Raw genomic sequence first — 17,924 nt, forward strand, 5'->3', positions numbered from 1 at the left:
GAAGTAGTTAATGTTCACTCTTTAAAACAGGGAAATGGCTTTCCTTTAGTCTTAATCCATAATATGGAGGATGATGACATGGCTGAGCATGCCCCTGTTTCTCAACTAGGAGAGGTTTTTATTGAGCAGGTACAAGAGGTAATCTGTAAGGTGGTTGATTCTGCTGTCAATGGAGATACTTCTGCTGTGGATGGAGGAGCTCATATAGAATTAAGGGAAGAAAGATTGGTGGCAGGTGTGGAATATAATTTAGGGAGGTTGTTTCGAAACAGTCTGATATGTATACTCAAAAAGAGGATACTACTGTGACGGATCCTAATCAAGAGATCAGGCGATATATGCCCTCACAGAGAGAGTTAACCCTTAAGGATGATGTACTTGATGATGAGCCCTTAAAAGGGAATGAGGGATTCATTACCCCAAAGCTGAATATTCACCTTAAAAATCGAAGCAACCCACACTGCTTAATTTTCGTTTTCTGGGGCTAACTGGAGGAAGCACTCCAGGTAAGATCAAGCCTTCTACTAACCCAAAGGTTACCCTTCTTGGTAAAAAAAATCAGTTCAAAGACAATCTAAAGCTATCCCTTGCCAACCTATTGCAGGTGTGCAAATTAAGAATTATTTTGTACCAGTACGGAAATTAAATCTGCTGTACCTGGTAGAGGGGTTTGTGAAATTTGAGCATTCAGCAACGGCAGAGGTAGCCAGAAAGCTGGGAGATAATAATGTAGAAGACAATGCAATCAATGATTTAAACATTATTGAATTTGCCAACCTTGCAGTGGAAGATAAAGTATAGGATCTCCCAGAGGGGTGCTCTAATAGCGTGATACAACAGACTTGTGATGCGTCGCACATTGGGTCCCCCTCTGAGCTAACACATTTTATTAATGAATACACTGAAAAGCCAAATTGGTTAAGAGACAGAGGCTTGTTGCCAGAGACCCCAGAAGAACCGTTAGAAGATCCTTCCATTCATCGTACATTACGAGAGGTTGATGATATAATTAGACTGACACAACATACCGTTTCTGCTGTAAATATGGTCCTCAGCTCCTTTGTAAATCTTTATGACAACATGTGGGCAGGAGTTAGATCTCACTCGGAACCCGTGGTTGAAATATATAATAAACTGGAGGGTATTGAAAAACCATGTGGGCTGTGTTTGCATTATAACCACCATGAGGGTCCGGAGAAGCCCTCCCTGGTTCTGAGGAAACAACTCAATTCTAATTATGAAAAACTGACCAACTCGAGTTTAAAGGTGGCCCCGCATCAGGTGGGGGACTTTATGGTACCAGAAGTGAAAACTCCAATGGAGGCTCGGGAGGAGTATCGTGAGGTGGTGGACCCTAGAATGCCGATGGGTAATCTACCACTGGAGCAAGTAACTAATCAGGGATGTCCTATTATAGATTTAACTGAAGACCAGACGCCTAAGAAAGAAGTAGTGCAAGATAGGAGGAATAACACATCACCTGAATATGTAGCTGTCGACTAGTGGCATCCTATAATAGATTTAACTAAAGACCAGACACCATATAAAGATGTAGCAGCTAAGTTTAAAAGTACGAAATCGAAAAATGAAAGAAATACAAAAAACGATATTTAATGTCACGAATATTTCTTCAGAATCTTACCATCCCGAAGACTCACTTGAAAAAAGGAAGTGAGGGGAACTGCTCTGAGAAAAGAAAGACACTGGTTCAAGTAGAAAGACCTGATAATCCAAGACTTAATGAGGATAATTTATCGGAGGAAACTAACCATATGGATGATAATGGGCGAACCATGGATGGAGGGGACTCTACGCATTGTAAGAAACCAAGAACAAAGAGCGGATCAGATCCTATTAGGGTACATATGGGTATTCAGACTGATCAGCTAGAGAATTTATCCACGATATTGAATGAATCTAATAAGACTGGTAATGCTGCTAATTTGGTTGAAATCAGAACAGATGACCATAATAAACCAGTCGAGGCGAGAACTATAACATGTGGGAATCAACGATCTATAAATGTATCTGATCTAGCTGGGACCCCTACTATCATAGTAGAGAAACCAATGCTTAATAATCATCCTACTCTTGTGGGTAACATCCTGACATTAATTGACATTGAACTAGCAAGGAGACTGTTGGAAAACCTACAACCCACTCTGCCACTCCTAGTAGTCGATTCTCCAAAGGGCTGTACTGAAGCCCCAGGTGACTCGGTCTCCCAGGTAACATTTCTGGAGGGAATGTATGTACCAAAACCTATACAAAAGCAATGTTCATATGTTTGTCAGAAGAATTATTTTATGACCCAAGAGCGAAGACTATGGGTTTGGGAAGATTGGGTACTGATAGTATCCTCAGGGGTGCTAAGGGATTCAAAGTACAAACCGAACCTGGGAACTATAGCATTGGAGGGATACCAAAAGATACTCCTGAAATTTCTAGAAGGTAAACCTCCAACCCAAAAATTATACAAATGACGAGCCTCTGATTCCTATTTTCCTTAATCGGGGAAATATTTCAAATTTTTTTCTTCAGAAATACCGAATCTGGGGTGCTTTTCAACATGCGATCTGGATAGGATCCAATTTCCAGATAGAGATTGTTGGGAGATATGTAATGTACACCTCAGGTCCCAGTTGGTTAACAGCTTAGTTATGGGCGAGGTGGAAACACTCTTCAAGCTGGGGTTTGAAATTGTGGAAGAAGAACCAAGATATGGTGAGGAATCGAAAGTCTCTAACTATGAATTTAATTATGATAGAAACTTAAAGGTTGTCTATCATCCAGACAAACATAATCTGTGGCAAGGGAGGCAACATCCCAGAGGAAATCCGAAATTGGGCTCAAATTACCTCTGCCTTATGGAAATGAGCCATCCATTTTAACAAAATCGAGTGCTATAGACCTAGAAAATAAAGAAGATGTTACCCTCAAGCGTCTGTCCTGGAATACTAGGGGGAACTTACATTTACTTACAAACCCTACCACCACTGATATGCTGAAAGAAAATAGTGCTATCTTATTACAAGAGATATGGCATTTAGCCAACCTCTCTGTAGACGGCTGTGAGGTCTACTCACAATTAGCTAAACAGAATAAGGGAGGCAGACCATCAGTAGGTCTTATAATAGCGATTAAGGGTACCCTTGGTTTTTCAGTGAAAGTAGTTCCAAACCTCCCATTAGGTATTCTTGCAGTAAAAGCCTCCTCTCTGGATGGCTCAGTGGAAATCCTCCTTATTAATGTGTTTTGGCATAATGGAATGGCTGATTTGAAGGTATTCCTTAAAATTATTACAATACTAGCGCAAGACTGGCATTGCACCTCCCCAAATGGCAGAATGATCTTGGCAGGAGATCTTAACTCAGATTGTAGAATTGTACACAATGACTGCCTCTATGATCTGGGTGATGAAATGCCACGTGGGAGTAGAGGAGGGGATAAGATAAAGTGTGGAATCTGACGTTGGAGTCTATAGGTCTTGTATGCCTAAATGGAGAACTCAACGTGGTAAAACCCTCTAACCCTACCTGGCATCGAGGAGCGAACTCGTCGACAATAGACAACATTTTATGGACACCTTGTTGTTTAAGCTTAATTCCCGGGGTTTAGATTGTGCCTAATCTGTGGAGTGAGCACAGTTCACTTAAAGTAGAATGTACACTGTCTAAAAAGTCAACTAAAGGAGATCTGACTAACTTGAGAACCATCGGTCAAGGTAAAGGGGCAAGATGGACTACAAGAAATATAGACGCCTTTAATGGGGAAATTAATGAAATGATAAACGAAACTATCATGGAATGGAAACTATGGGCCTCATTACGTGTTTGGAGGCAGCCATGGAGCCATTATCTCCATGGCTGCCTCCAAACCAGGCTCCTTTACCGGGTTCCTGCAATGAGAATAACCGGGTCATTCTGACATAGGAGGACCCGGTAATTCCTCCTTGCAGGAACCATTACCCATTCCCATTTGAGCCCTCATAGGGCGCAATGGGAATGGGAAGGGAGGTAACAACGGGCACATCACAAGTGTCCCGTTGTTACCTCCCTCTTCCCCTCGTGGGACCAGGAAAAGACGTCTGGTTTTACCAGACGTCTGATCCGGGTCCCACAAAGGGAAACTCGTAATTGGCGCTCCCGGAATGAAGGGGGCCGGTTGCGTTCCGGCCCCCTTCATTCCGGGAGCGCCAGGGTCATAATGAGGCCCTATATGTTTTCACCCAGATGGAATTTAACAATTTCTTAGGTGATCTGTTTAATAGAACATCGCCATATTTGAGGATTGGTGCATCTGCACATAAACATAGGCATATTTTTGACAAAAGTTTAGCCAAAGAGAAAACACATCTAAATTAGACACTAAGATCATTACGCTGCTCTGGTTATGACCAACTGGAGAAAAACTCTAGATCTAAAAAGGCAAAACAGAGATATAAAAATTACTGTTGTTCCAGAAAGGCAATTATAATGCAAAAGGATGCAGAATTGATGATGCATACTCTTGTGAGAAGAGATCTTAGGTCCTTCTGGAAATTAACTAACCATCAGGATCTCCCGGCTATAGTCGACCAGTTGAATGCGTCCTCGGAAGCCCAATGTTTTGTTTTTCAGACTTGTATGGGGTTCCGCCACCGACAGAACTAGAGAGCCAGAGAGATCTGAACGTCAAGGAGACAGCATGTTGGGAATTGAATGTCAATTATGAGGATGTAGTGAACATAATAAAAACTGCAAAGATCTCAAGGTCGGCGGGATCAAATCGGTTTACTTACAACACTTTAAAGGGAACCTGGTTGCTTACTTCTCTCTATAAGAGTAATGTTAAGAATGGTGTTATACTAGGTAGTTGGCAAACGGCTTATGTAGTACCCATTTTTAAACAAGGAGAAAGAGACCAAGCCAGAAATTATCGTTCGATATCTTTAATAGATGCAGACTGTAAGTAGTTTGCATCTATTTTGTTAACACACGTGAATGAATGGATGGCCAGTTCCCACTGCCTTAATATATTTCAGGCAGGATTTAGAGTAGGACATTCAACGAACCTCAATGGGCTGGTGATGAGGGCTTTGCAGGAATCCGCCAGGGATATCCTTGGAGCCGAGATATATGTAGCGTCAATAGATGTGTCCACAGCATTTGAGCATGTGATTCATGGATGCCTTTGGGCTAAATTAACAAAATGGGGTATTCCAGGCAGACTGCTGAACTTGATTATGGCCCTCTATGAAAATGCGAGAATGTGTGTCTGGCTTAATCTTGAGGGCAATTTTTCCAGGCAGATTAGGACATGCATAGGTTTAAGACAGGGTTGCTCTTTAGCTCCCTGTCGTTTCTATCTATATGTGTCAGACATTGGGGAGTTTCTGCAGGAGGTAGGTTTGGTGACACCAAAATTGGGGAAACTACGTGTTTCATGGTTGGCCTATGCTGACCATTTCCTGCTACTAGATCGCAACAGGGTAGGGCTGCAGAGACTGATTAATACATTTGCAGAGTATGCTTCCATGAACGGACTAATTGTAAACACTAGGAAGACACATGTTATGGTATTCTCAAGAGATAGTAGAAAGAAAAAACTGGGATGGAGTATGGGTGGATTCCCATAGAAATTGCCTCGAAGGTTTTATACCTGTGTTTTCCACTAATGGTGCAACCATCGAACTGTGAGCTCTGTGTCTTTCTAAAGCAGTAAGCACTTCCTTCAGCTATTCAGTTGATGAAGCTTCATCATAAATTTGTCCGTTTCTCGATCAAATCTGCAATCTCCTTCTATGAGGGGAAAATAGTACCGCAAATTATATATGGAATGGAGCTTCATTATAAGGAATTGCTAGATTTCTGGGAAACCCTGGAGGGTAGGCTGTGGTGAAAGACCCTAAGGACCCCCTGTAATATTCAAATGGTAGGGTTTGAACTCGGTTTGGCCTCGCTGCAGGTCCGAGTTGAATGGCAAATGATGACATTGTTTAGAAGTATGATTGCACCTTTAAAAAACACACTCTATGTAGACTTGGGTAAGCGTGTTCCTGTTTGTGCAATTGGGAATCGTCCCAGCAAATATATGGCCACTAATCAGGACACCTGTGATAAGTTGCTATTGGACTTGGATTTGCATACGGGCAGGACGACCCTGATTAACAACCCTGACAACCCTGATAAAGTAAAACAAATGAAAGGGATTGGATCACAACAACAGAGAAATTCCACATATATCACTATTTATGTAATTTGCATTGGGACCACATAAATTTTACTGACACATTTCCCAAATAGATATTACCACAATCTACTCCTCAAATTATCCTGCCAAGTACAGAAGTCCTCTATAGGGGGAAGTTGGTAGGGTTGGTTAACGCCTGGTGTCGGTATTGTGAGAAGACAGGAGAAACAGAAACAATGAAGAATTTGTTACTGCTACATGCAAGGAGAGCAACCTATTTGGAGAAGTTTGGAAAGTGGGGGATAAGGGGGGAAGAAAATTATATTTGGTCCATATGTATCTCCATTCAGAATATTTCAGAATATTTCAAAGGGTCTGGCGGTAGCATCTTTAATTAAATCTTTAAATCTTTTTATGGTCCAGGATCTGGAAAAATAGACTGGTCTTCTCCTCATGTATGAAAGATTAACAGGTTCCTACAAAGAGAACTATCTAAATCGTTTTTGTGGGAATCATGTTGCCTGAATTCAGCTGAGGTGACATCAGATGTAATGTGAATGTTTATTGATAGGGACCTGTCTCTCACTGAGATAATGTAAGCTTGCTGGACATTAGGTTGTATATAAATGAAGGCCTATCAATAGTAAGTCTTCTACTGGCAATGGGGAAAAGTACTGTATCCTGAGAATCTCCACGGTCTTTCGCAACCACATGATTTGTTGTTTTTAGCATGACTATAGGCACCCTAGATGGAACATTGCCCTGTTTTGATAAATGTGATGTACTGTGTGAAAATTGATGTTTTTTTTATCTGTCTGTAATTGGTGTGGTAAAATTAATGAAGTGTAGGAAATGTATTATGCTAGTTTATTATATAACTCTTTCTGTATATGTTTTAACTGATGATTTGTGTTGCAAAGGTTTCTTTGTGAACCAAAAACAATAATAAAAAATAAAATTAAAAAAGAGGTGGAATTAGTGGGGTACTGTGACAAGGAAGAGTGAGGTGGGGCCAGTTACAGACTGCGATGAGGAGGACAATGGTGGTGGTAAAGGAAGGTTTAATGAAGGGGTACTTTGATGAGTAATACAGAGGTGTAGGTAATGAGGGCCCTTGATCAGCAATAGTTAAGTGAAGAGAGTGGGGCACTGTAATGAGGAACAGTGAGGCGGAGTAGTGGGGGGCGGCAATGAGGAAGAGTGGGGTGGAGGTAGTAGGGGACTGTGATGAGAAATAGTGTGGTGGGGTAAGGGAGGACTCAGATGAGTCAGAGTTAGGTGGAAGAAGTGGGGGACTGTGAAAATAAAGAGTGAGGTGTTGGTAGTGGGGGAATGTGATGTGGAGAGGAAGAATGAGGTGGGTAGGAGGGCTGTGGCAAGAAAGAGTATTTTAGGGGTAGTCAGGGACTGTGATAAGAAATAGTGAGGTGGGGGTAGAAGTGGACTTTCATGAGGAACAGTGAGGTTGAGCTAGTGATGGAGTGTGAAGAGGAGCAGTGAGGTTTGGGTAGTGGGGGACTGTGATGAGGAAGAGTGAGATGGTGGTAGTCGGGGATGGCGATGAGCAAGAGTGAGGTGGAGGTATTGGGGACTGTGACAAGGAAGAGTGAGGTGTGAATAATGGGGGATTGTGACGAGTTAGAACGAGGTGAGTTAGTGGGTGACGGTTACAAGGAAGAGTGTAGTAAGAGTAGTGGGGACTGTGATGAGAAAGTCTGAGGTGGGGTATTGGCAGACTGTCACGAGGAAAAGTGAGGTGGAGTTAGAGATGGACTGTGAAGATGAAAACTCAGGTAGGGGTGGTGAGGGACTGTGATAAGGAAGAGTGAGTTGGAGGTAGTGGAGGACTGCAATAAGAAAGAGTGAGGTGGGATTAGTAGGGGATTGTGACGCGGAAGAGTGAGGTGGGAGCAATGGTGACTGTGAGAAGGAGAAGTGAGTTGTGAGTAATGGGGGGCTTTGATGAGGAAAAATGAGGTTTGATTAGTGGGGGGCTGTGATGGGGAAAGGTGTAGTGGAGTAGTAGCTGACTGTGAAAAGGAAGAGTGAGGTGGCACATTGGCAGACTTTGATGGTGGTAAAGGAAGGCTTACTGATGGGGTACTTTGACAAGTAATAGGGACGTGTGCGTATTGGGGGGCCTTTATCAGGAATAGTTAAGTGTAGTTAGTGGGGGACTGTAAGAGAAAAAGTGAGAATGGGTAGTGGGGGACTGTGAAGAGGAAAACTGAAGTGGAGGTAGTAGGGGACTGTGTTAAGTAATGGTGTGGTGGGGTAATGGGGGCTATGATGAGTCAGAATTAGGTGGGGGAAGTGGGGACTGTGAAAATGAAGAGTGAGATGTTGGTAGTGGGGGAATATGAAGAGGAGGAATGAGGGGTATTGGGGGACTGTGGCAAGAAAGAGTGTTGTGCGGTAGTCAGGGACTGTGATAAGGAATAGTGAGGTGCGGGTGGAGGGGGACTTTCATGAGGAACAGTGGGATGGAGATAGTGATGGACTGTGAAGAAGAACAGTGAGGTAGGGGTAGTGGGGGAGTGTGATAAGTAAGAGTGAGGTGTGGGTAGTGGTGGACTGTGATGAGGAAGAGTGAGATGGTGGTAGTTGGGGATGGTGATGAGCAAGAGTGAGGTGGAGGTAGTGGGGAGAGTGATAAGGAAGAGTGAGTTGGATTGGTGGAGTACTGCAATAAGGAAGAGTGAGGGTGGTTAGTAGGGGACTGTGACAAGGAAGAGTGAGGTGGGAGTAATGGGGGTCTTTGATGGGGAAAATGAGGGTGGATTAGTGTGGGACGGTGAAAGGTGTGGCGGGAGTAGTAGTCGACTGTGAAAGGGAAGGGTGAGTTGGTGCATGGGCTGATGCGGAAGAGTGAGGTGGGGCCAGTGGCAGATTGCAATGATGAAGACAAAGGTGGTGGTAAAGGAAGGCTTACTGATGGGGTACTTTGATGAGTAATAGGGAGGTAGGTGTGGGGGACTGTGATAAGGAAGAGGGAGGTGGGGTTGTTGGGTACTTATGATGAAGAGTGAAATGGCGATAGTCTGGTCTGTGACAAGGAGAGTGAGGTGGGGTATTGGGGGACTGTTACAAGGATGAGTGAGGTGTGGTAGTGGGGGACTGAAATGAATACTATTGAGGTTGGGTTAAAGGGGCTGTGATAAGGAAGAATAGTGGGGTTAGTGGGGACTGTGATGAGGAAAAGCAAGGTGGAGTTAGTGGGGGTTTGTAACAAGGAACAATGAGGAGGGATAGTGGAAGACTGTGATGAGGAAGAGTGAAGTGGAGGTATTAGGGTACTGTGATGAGGAAGAGTGCGGTGCGGTGGTCGGGGACTGTGATGAGGATGAGTTAGGTGGTGATAGCGTGGGACTGTGATAACTAAGAGTGAGGTGGGGTAGTGGGGGACTGTTATGAGGGAGAGTGAGGTGTGGGTAGTAGGGGGCTGTGAGGAGAAATAGTGATGTGGGGTAGCAGGGGACTGTGGCAAGAAGAGTGTGGTGGGGCGGTGGGGTACGCTGATGAGGAAGAGTGAGTTTGGGATACAGGCGGACTGTGAAGAGGAACAGTGAGGTGTCGGAGTGGGTTATTAAGACAAGCAAGAGTATGGTGGGATAATGGGGGACTGTGATGAGGAAGAGAGAGGGGGAGATATTTTGACTTTGATTATGTACAGTGAGCTGCGGATTGTTGGAGACTGTCACAAGGAAGAGTGAGGTAGCAATAGTGGTGTACTGTGACAAGGAAAAGTGAGGGGTGGGTAGTGGTGGACCTTGATGAGAGAGTGAGGTAGGGTACTGGTGAGCTGATGACGAATAGTGAGATGGGGATATGCTAGGTCTATGACAAGGAGAGTGTGGTGGGGTAGTGGGGGACTGTGACGTGGAAGTGTGAGGTGGGGCAGTATGGGCCTGGCGACAAAGAGTGAGATGGGGATAGTTGGGGTCTGTGACAAGGAGAGTGGGGTGTGTGTAGTGGGGGACTGTGACGAGGAAGGGTGAGGTGCGGGTAATGGGGGAATTTGACAAAGAACAGTGAGGCTGGGTTAATGGGGGCTGTGATAAGGAAGTAAATGGGGATAGTGGGGACTCTGATGAAGAAGTGTGAAGTGGGGGTTGTGGGGGACTGACAAGGAAGAGTGAGATGGGGATAGTCTGATCTGTGACACAGAGAGTGAGGTGGGGTAGTGGAGAAGTGTTATGAGGATAAGTGAAGTGGAGTACTGGGGGACTGTGATGAGTAACATTGAGATTGTGTTAAAGGGGCTGTGATAAGGAAGAATAAGTGGGGTTATTGGGGACTGTGATGAGGTAGAGCAAAGTGGAATTAGTGGGGGTTTGCAACAAGGAACAGTGAGGTGGTGGTATTAGGGTACTGTGACGAGGAATAGTGCAGTGGGGTAGTGGGGGACTGCAATGAGTATGAGTTAGGTGGTGTTATTGAGGGGATGTGACACCTACAAGTGAGGTGAGGCAGTGGGGATTGTGATGAGGAAAAGTGAGGTGGGGTAATGGGGGACTTTGGCAAGGAAGAGTGTTGAGGGTGTAGTGGAGTACTGCAATGAGGACGACTGTGGTGTGCGTAGCAGGGGACTCTAAAGAGGAACAGTGAGGTGAGGGTAGTGGGTGACTGTGATGAGGCAGGGTGATTTGGGTTATTGGGGGAGTGTGACAAGGAAAAGTGAGGTGGGTATAATGGCAGACTGTGACAAGTAAGAGTGAGGTAGGGTAGTGGAGGACTGTGATGATGAAGAGTGAGGTGGGGTATTGGGGGAATCCTGAAAGCAAGGTTCCCATTGAGAAAACAGTCCCTGCACGCAAACCGGTATGATGGTCATTTGAATGAAATTCCGGAAGAAACAGGACAAATGAATGAAAGCCCACACTGGTGACGTCACACGACGCAAGACTGACGTTCATAGAAGAGATGCAGCGACTAGAGAATGCAGATATTCTATAGAGCAACAAGAAAGTATTGTAGATAAGTGACATTTCGGGCTCAAGAGAAAGAGGCTTATGTTACAGAAACGTTGAAGATATCAAGTCATTTTACACATGTAAATACGCAAAGAACTGCAAGCAGACAAAATATTAATTTTTTGTGAATAGATTGCGGCATGCGCCAACATGTACATGTATATATTGGAGTCAGTAAAGAATGCTTGTATCCACTACGTACAATAGCAGAGCTGAGCGAACGAAGGAAGGCCTCTTTTCCAGTTTGTCGCAGTTAGAAAACAAATTAATTAAAAGCGAATCCCAGAAAAGCAAGGCTGGATGAGCCAAAAAGCCAAGGCCATATCTGGCTGGGGTGAGCTGACATTAGATACAAATCGTGTGGAAGAATGAAGCTCCTGTTCAAGAGGCATGGACAACGAACAAGAAGACGTCAGAGGTCTATTAGAAAAATAGTATTTTAAAGCACCAAGAGCTCGATTTCCTTGTCTCCAGTCATATGGGGAGAAGTTGGATGAGCATGGTGGTCACACCTACGCATGAGGGCAGAGCGTGCCTTCACTCCCCTGAATTCATAAGAGCACAAAACATTCCCAAGGACAAGTTCAAAGTCCTAATTGACAGCAGGCCACTGGGGTGATGATAGATGATTATTCTAATTGGTGGGAAGCTATTGTTAAGACAAGCTCCCCAGCACCTGGCTGCTCAGCCTGCGTGCTGCTAAACGTAGGTGGGAAGGTACTGATGGAGCCTAGAAATCAACCAATGATAGAGGACCACATGATTAAGGGTCCTCTAGTTTATAACCAATGGGACGTTGTATATTTAGTGACGTTCATAGTGACATGTTTTAGGGGAGGGCTTAGTTGCCCCACCTAATGTTAAGAAACCTATCACCTTCCTTCACCCACTTAGACGAGTATGGATTGTATACTTAGATGATTCCTTAGACCCTATCACATACGCCACTAGGTTTTTGTAGTTTGCCACGTAGGATGACATTAGTAATACGTGGGTTAATGTCACCTATGATGATTTTCTGTTATATAAGCAAGATTTTTTTCAAAAAGGCACTGAGACGTCCGATTGATGTCTGTGTACTCCCCGTTTTAGATAATTGATATTAGAAGAGCTATCCTTTTGCCAACTACCTGAGTTGTTTTGATTATTGATCTTTGAATAATTTCTGCATCCCCATCCATCTCAAGGGTATTGCTACCTCATCTTAAAGGGCTGGGAACACCAGTTCACGTGGTAGCTGAGAGGATGGTTTGATATCCATCAATATAAGTAAGCTTTTGAGGTCCCGGAAATATCGCACAACCTCTTCCATTCGGCTGAAAGGACGTGAGGCTCCCTGTAGATAGCGATTTAGTGTAACGCAATGTCTTGCAAGCCAGCTTAGACGGGTTCCTTGTTTTCATGCAAAATCCCCTCCCGGCGTCTACAGGAAGCTGAACGAATGGAAAGTTGGAGAGGCTACTGAGGAACCGTATGATCACGAGAGTCAGAAGTTGAAAATTCAAATGGTGAGTAAAAACTGAGTGAGCTGGCAAACGTGTGAATGGGCAGTGGGTGAAAAAAGTGATAAGGGAAAAAGGAGTAATGGAGGGAGGTTGGGATAACGTAACTTGAGAAACAGTGAGTGATGAATATTGAGTAAAATTGACTTGAGAAGAGGTCAAACAATTAATAAGTATCGTGAGGCGAGGCCACGATAAAAGAGTATGCCATAAATACCTGCATTTTAAAGAACGGTCAGAAGGAATCGCACCTAGAGCCCTTTACGGGTGACGTAGGAAATGAATCTTGTTTAAAGACAAATTTGAAGAGGTCGATTCACACTCCAATAGGAGTATATTTTAGAGGGTAAGACGGTCTTGGAGAGTAGACTGTGAGAAATATATGTGACAGCTCGAGTGTGTCTGTTTGTCTGTTTGTTTTAGGTGAATTATATATGGTGAAAAAACAACAGAGTAATTGATAGACGCGAAAAAGAAAACACAAGAATTGTGAACCAATTTTCACTATTGATTCGGAAATTGATGGTTTTTAGTGAAAATATAGATCGAATTTAAAATTGTGATATAGAGGGTTTGGAGCCTGCACATATTATTTTGTTTTTCTGAAACGTATCTTTTTGCAAAGTGTAAAGGTGAGTATTAACAGTCAAAGAGTGATATTACTCTGCTTACACATCTCTGCAAGTAGCTACCCAAACACGCACTCAAGCTTAGGCAGTACAGTGCAGAATGGGTTAAGGGTACAGCAGACAAAATGTTCATGCCATGGCCAGAAGGGGATCACTATCGAAGGCAGTTCTGCAGCATATGACAACATATTTACATGCTGCATATACAGGGAAAAAGTTAGATAAGCGACTAGCGAGCTTTGAGCTCTGGAAAATGTACTAGGAGGAGAGAGAGGACCTGCCTCCTGTAGATTGGATACTTAACGTATGCACAGAGGGGTTTGAGAAGCATTCTGCTCCACCCGCCACGCCTGAAGCAGACGGCGATAGTAAGAAGGATGACGGGCTGTACCCGTTAAGGGAGCTCAAGGCAGCAATGGGGTATAGTAACCCGGCATATTAGTCACCTGAGCAAAACAGCGACGAAGGCCCAGAGAAAATTAGCTAGAGAAATGTCATCTCTAAAATCCTGAGGGACAAAGAGAGACATGACAAAGAGAAAAGTGAACAAACAAGTACATCTTTAGATATAGGACGAGAAATAAAGAGATGGAAAGAAGAAAAGGATAGGACTGATGAGTTAGCGCTTATACAGAACGAATGGATGGGAGGTCAGACTTTGCTCAAACTCGATAGTAAGAGCATTGAGGACGCAAGGCAAAGGGAAGATCAAGATGAGCAGGACAAAAAGGATAGTGAAAGAGAGGAGAGATTGCAAGAGGATAGACCAAAAAGAAAGGATAAACAGAGACAGGAACAGTTGTATTAAGAGTAACAACTGAGAAAACAGGAAAGAGCAGACGAGCAGAGAAAGTATGATAACAGACAAAGGGCAATCAAAGAACAAGAAAGACTAGAAAGGAAAAGAAGGGAGGAAGAAAAACAGACATTGAGAGTTAAAAGAATGCTAAGACGCTGAGATGAAGAAATACAAAGGGCAAATGAGAGAAGGGATCTAAAGAGAAAAGAAGGAGACAGGATAAGAGAGGAAGCAAGGTAACAGAGAGAATTTGATGACGAATTAGAACAAAAGAGAAGACAGAGAGCATGCAATGTTGATCGCATGGAAAAGGAGGTAATGGATCCTAATCCGGTAGTGGCAAGGGAAGATTTAGAAGAGTTCTTCCCAACACATGAGCCAATAGCAGGTCCGTCCAGAGCAAATCCGGAGGATGAGTTTGACTCTAGAAACATTGGGGACACAATCGATAAAGTCTATCATGAGATGAAGACGAAGAAAGTGCTGCAGGGGAAGGGTAAAAATGATCGAGTCAAGAGTACGCAGCTGTACAACAAAGAGGGATCGTGATGTAGTTTTGAACCCAATTCATTGACGTGGCTAAATCGAACTAAAGAGTGATCCCATGGTCAGAGGGGGGAATCAACACCATATGTGAGCAGGCTAAGGTCACTGCCAGGTAGTAGGTGGTGCAGAACCATTGTCCCTGCTATGGACAGGCAAACAATGAGTGACGAATGCGAGTTTGGGATTTCACAGTTTCCTTTGTTAGAAAAAGGAGGAGCAAAGCCACAATATATACTTTGTCCACAAATGGATGAAGATAATTTAAGGTGCAAACTCCTGAGTTTAACTTATGGTGCTGGGAAGTGGATACATGAATTAGAAAAAATGACAGGAGGAAACACATTAGCAATAGTGAACATTAAAGGTCTCCTAATTGCCATCCTTAGAGAGAGAGCTGATGATGTTTGGCCAAGAGCAGGATATTCCAGTGTTACTATGATGAACACTGCTCATGATGGAGCACTGTAGGGCGGCAGTCTGGAAAGCGCTTAGAGTACTATATCCGGACATGTCAGATATGGGAGCTATAATGGCGGAAAAGATGCAGGAAGGGGATGACACTCTTGTTTACATTCAGAAATTCCAAGAGCAGTAGGCTTTGGAGACACGGGAGGCTTGGGGAAAATCTATATCTGTATTTTATCATATATTGTGCCAAGGGCTGCCAGACGCAGTACAGACGCAGCTCAAGAAATTTGTGGGAATGGAAGCGAAGCCGTGGTCAGAAATCCAGCTGACCATTGCACATTATTGCAGGCTTTTGCAAGAAAAGAATCGCAAAGAAAGACGATGTTAGGAAAGGCAAAGCAGCAAAGTTAGTGCAGAAAAACCTATCCAAGTACGCCATGGAAGGGGTAATTTTGACTAGTGGAGATGGGTCAGGTTCACAGCAAGCAGCAAACATACCGCAGGTGAATAACCAAAGGCAGTTCGATCAAAACAATAGTGGATTTACACCGCGAGGAAGGGGAGGCTTCTGAGATAGCGGCTTCCAATATAATCAGGGGAAACTTCCAGAATAATCAAGGTGGGTTTAAAAACACACAGAACGATAATCAAGACATGCAGGGGGGAAAGATCAGAAGACCACCTCCTATATGTTGGACATGTGGTATGACAGGGCACTTTTCTCGCACATGTGGAAGTCAAGGATTTGTGCAGAATGGGCACATTTCAAAAGGGGGTACTGCAAACCCGCCTGCGTATTCACAGCAGAATGGAGATGGGTATGCTCAGAATCAAAGGATGCAGCAGACGCAAGCACCGAGAGTGCAACAAGACTTTCAAACACAGCAGTCATCAATGAATCCGCCACAAAGGTAGTCCCAGCAAGCACCCATGCAGATACAGCAACTACACGGGTACAAACACAGGACAATTAATGTCTCCTAGAATAGGGGGTGTTACTGTTGCTTGAGGGAATCCTTTCAAAGGTACGGTAATGAGACTGAAACCACAATAGAACAGCTCACTGGGAGTCTTGATTTGTTCAATACTATCAGTAACGCCTAATCCTCAAGAGGAACCGAGGTTTGACATTAATATAGGAGGCACATCTTTTTCATTTTCAGTAGACACGGGTGCAACACGCTCATGTATACGAGAGGGGACATTTTCAATGTCTGGAAATGCCATGAATACTCAAGGGTTCACAGGAGCTACAAGTAGAGTTCCTTTTACTGATGGACTAACAGTCTCTATAGGAGAGTGTGACATCTCTGTGCCTTTATTATATTCATGACAGACACCTGTCAATATATTGGGTTGAGATTTAATGACCAAATTGAACATGGCAATTTCATTCACTGATGAAGGCATAGTGTGCTCAACACCAGGAATGTATTATTTAAACGTAAGTGAGTTTGTTATGGCATTTGCAGGATAGGTGGCCATACAAGGAGTGCCATTAGAACCAGAAGTTTGGGGGGGCGCTGTTGAGCAGCCGTCAAGATGGCTGCCTAGCTCTTGAGCTCCGTGCACAGCCGCTCTTCATCCGATGACATCTGCGGGCTAATGCAGTGCTGCGACTAATCGACCGACCCACTGGCATCCCTATAGCTGTAGCTACGTGTCGATGTGATCCTGACTCGGATCGGACCTTGGGAACCGGAGATCCACTCTGCGAGACTCTCGGGCCTACCCCGCCGCATCCCTCCACTGGCCCGCCTGCGGAGACGTACATCGCTGGGCCTGTGATCTGTGCCGGGAGCGCCGCGGACTGGGTCGCACTCTTCGCTGGACTGGCGCCCGCTGTTCGGGCCGTGCCCTCTGCCGACCATCCTGGATTTTCTTTGGGCTTCGCTTAGCCCACTCTCCCCGACCGTGAGGCCCGGCACTAGAAGGCCCCTGGCTGTCTCTCCTCCGCGCGACTCGACACTTGGATTGCGCGCCCACTGCTGGGCTTGGCGGCGGCGCTTGACTGGGGCCCGCTAGTCTGACATTAGCGGCCTTGTCGCACCCTACGACCTCCGCTCTGCACCATTGCCGAGATCGGATCTACCTCCGGCGACACCCGAAGACCTGAGAAGCTGCACCTACTTCCCGACTGGACACTTGCGGGCTACATACCAGGTGAGGGGCTGCTGGGTCTGCGGCGCGCTGAGGCCCCCGTTACCGCTACAGACCATCCCCGTCCTGGGCCTCGGTCCCCGCGCCGGGCGGCCCCGGCTGGCTCCCGCGCCACTCTGATCGCTCTCCGGGCCTGTGTCCGCGGCGACCCCGGACTAACACTGGGGCCCACACTCTGGCGCGGCCTGCTGGTCTTCACCTTCATCTTCACGGCCCCATGCAACACCCGCATAAGTACTAAGGCCCATACTCCTGCGGTTGGTACTCTCCATGGTGCTCACTCCGGGCCTGTTCTGGACACCAGCATCACCCTCCAGAGCGGTTGGATCGCGCCATCCCTGCTGCTACTCTATACCTTCCTGACGCCACGGCTCCTATCACCTATGTCGGGATCTGCTTGAATTGGCGAGCTGGACCATTGTCATCTGCCTTGAACCTCTCCTGCTTCTTCCCACACGAGTCTTCACTTTGGCCGCTCGGGGCCCCGCCACGACATTCACGATGTCCAACAGATCGAGGAATAACAATAAAACCGGGGCCATGGACAAATTCGCTAAAGCCGCCCTGAGACCCGACTTGGCCAACGCACCATGCGACCCTGCTGATGAACCGCCGGGCGCGGAGGCACCCACTACGGACCTCACAACGATAATGGAGTCCATGGCTAGAAACTTTGCGGCCTTTCATGAAAAGCTCGATGACATTAATGCCAATGTAGCCTCACTGAGAGCAGGGG

Source organism: Ambystoma mexicanum, chromosome 8, assembly GCF_040938575.1.
Source record: "Ambystoma mexicanum isolate Mex_15411 chromosome 8, UKY_AmexF1_1, whole genome shotgun sequence".
Classification (NCBI taxonomy): Eukaryota; Metazoa; Chordata; class Amphibia; order Caudata; family Ambystomatidae; genus Ambystoma; species Ambystoma mexicanum.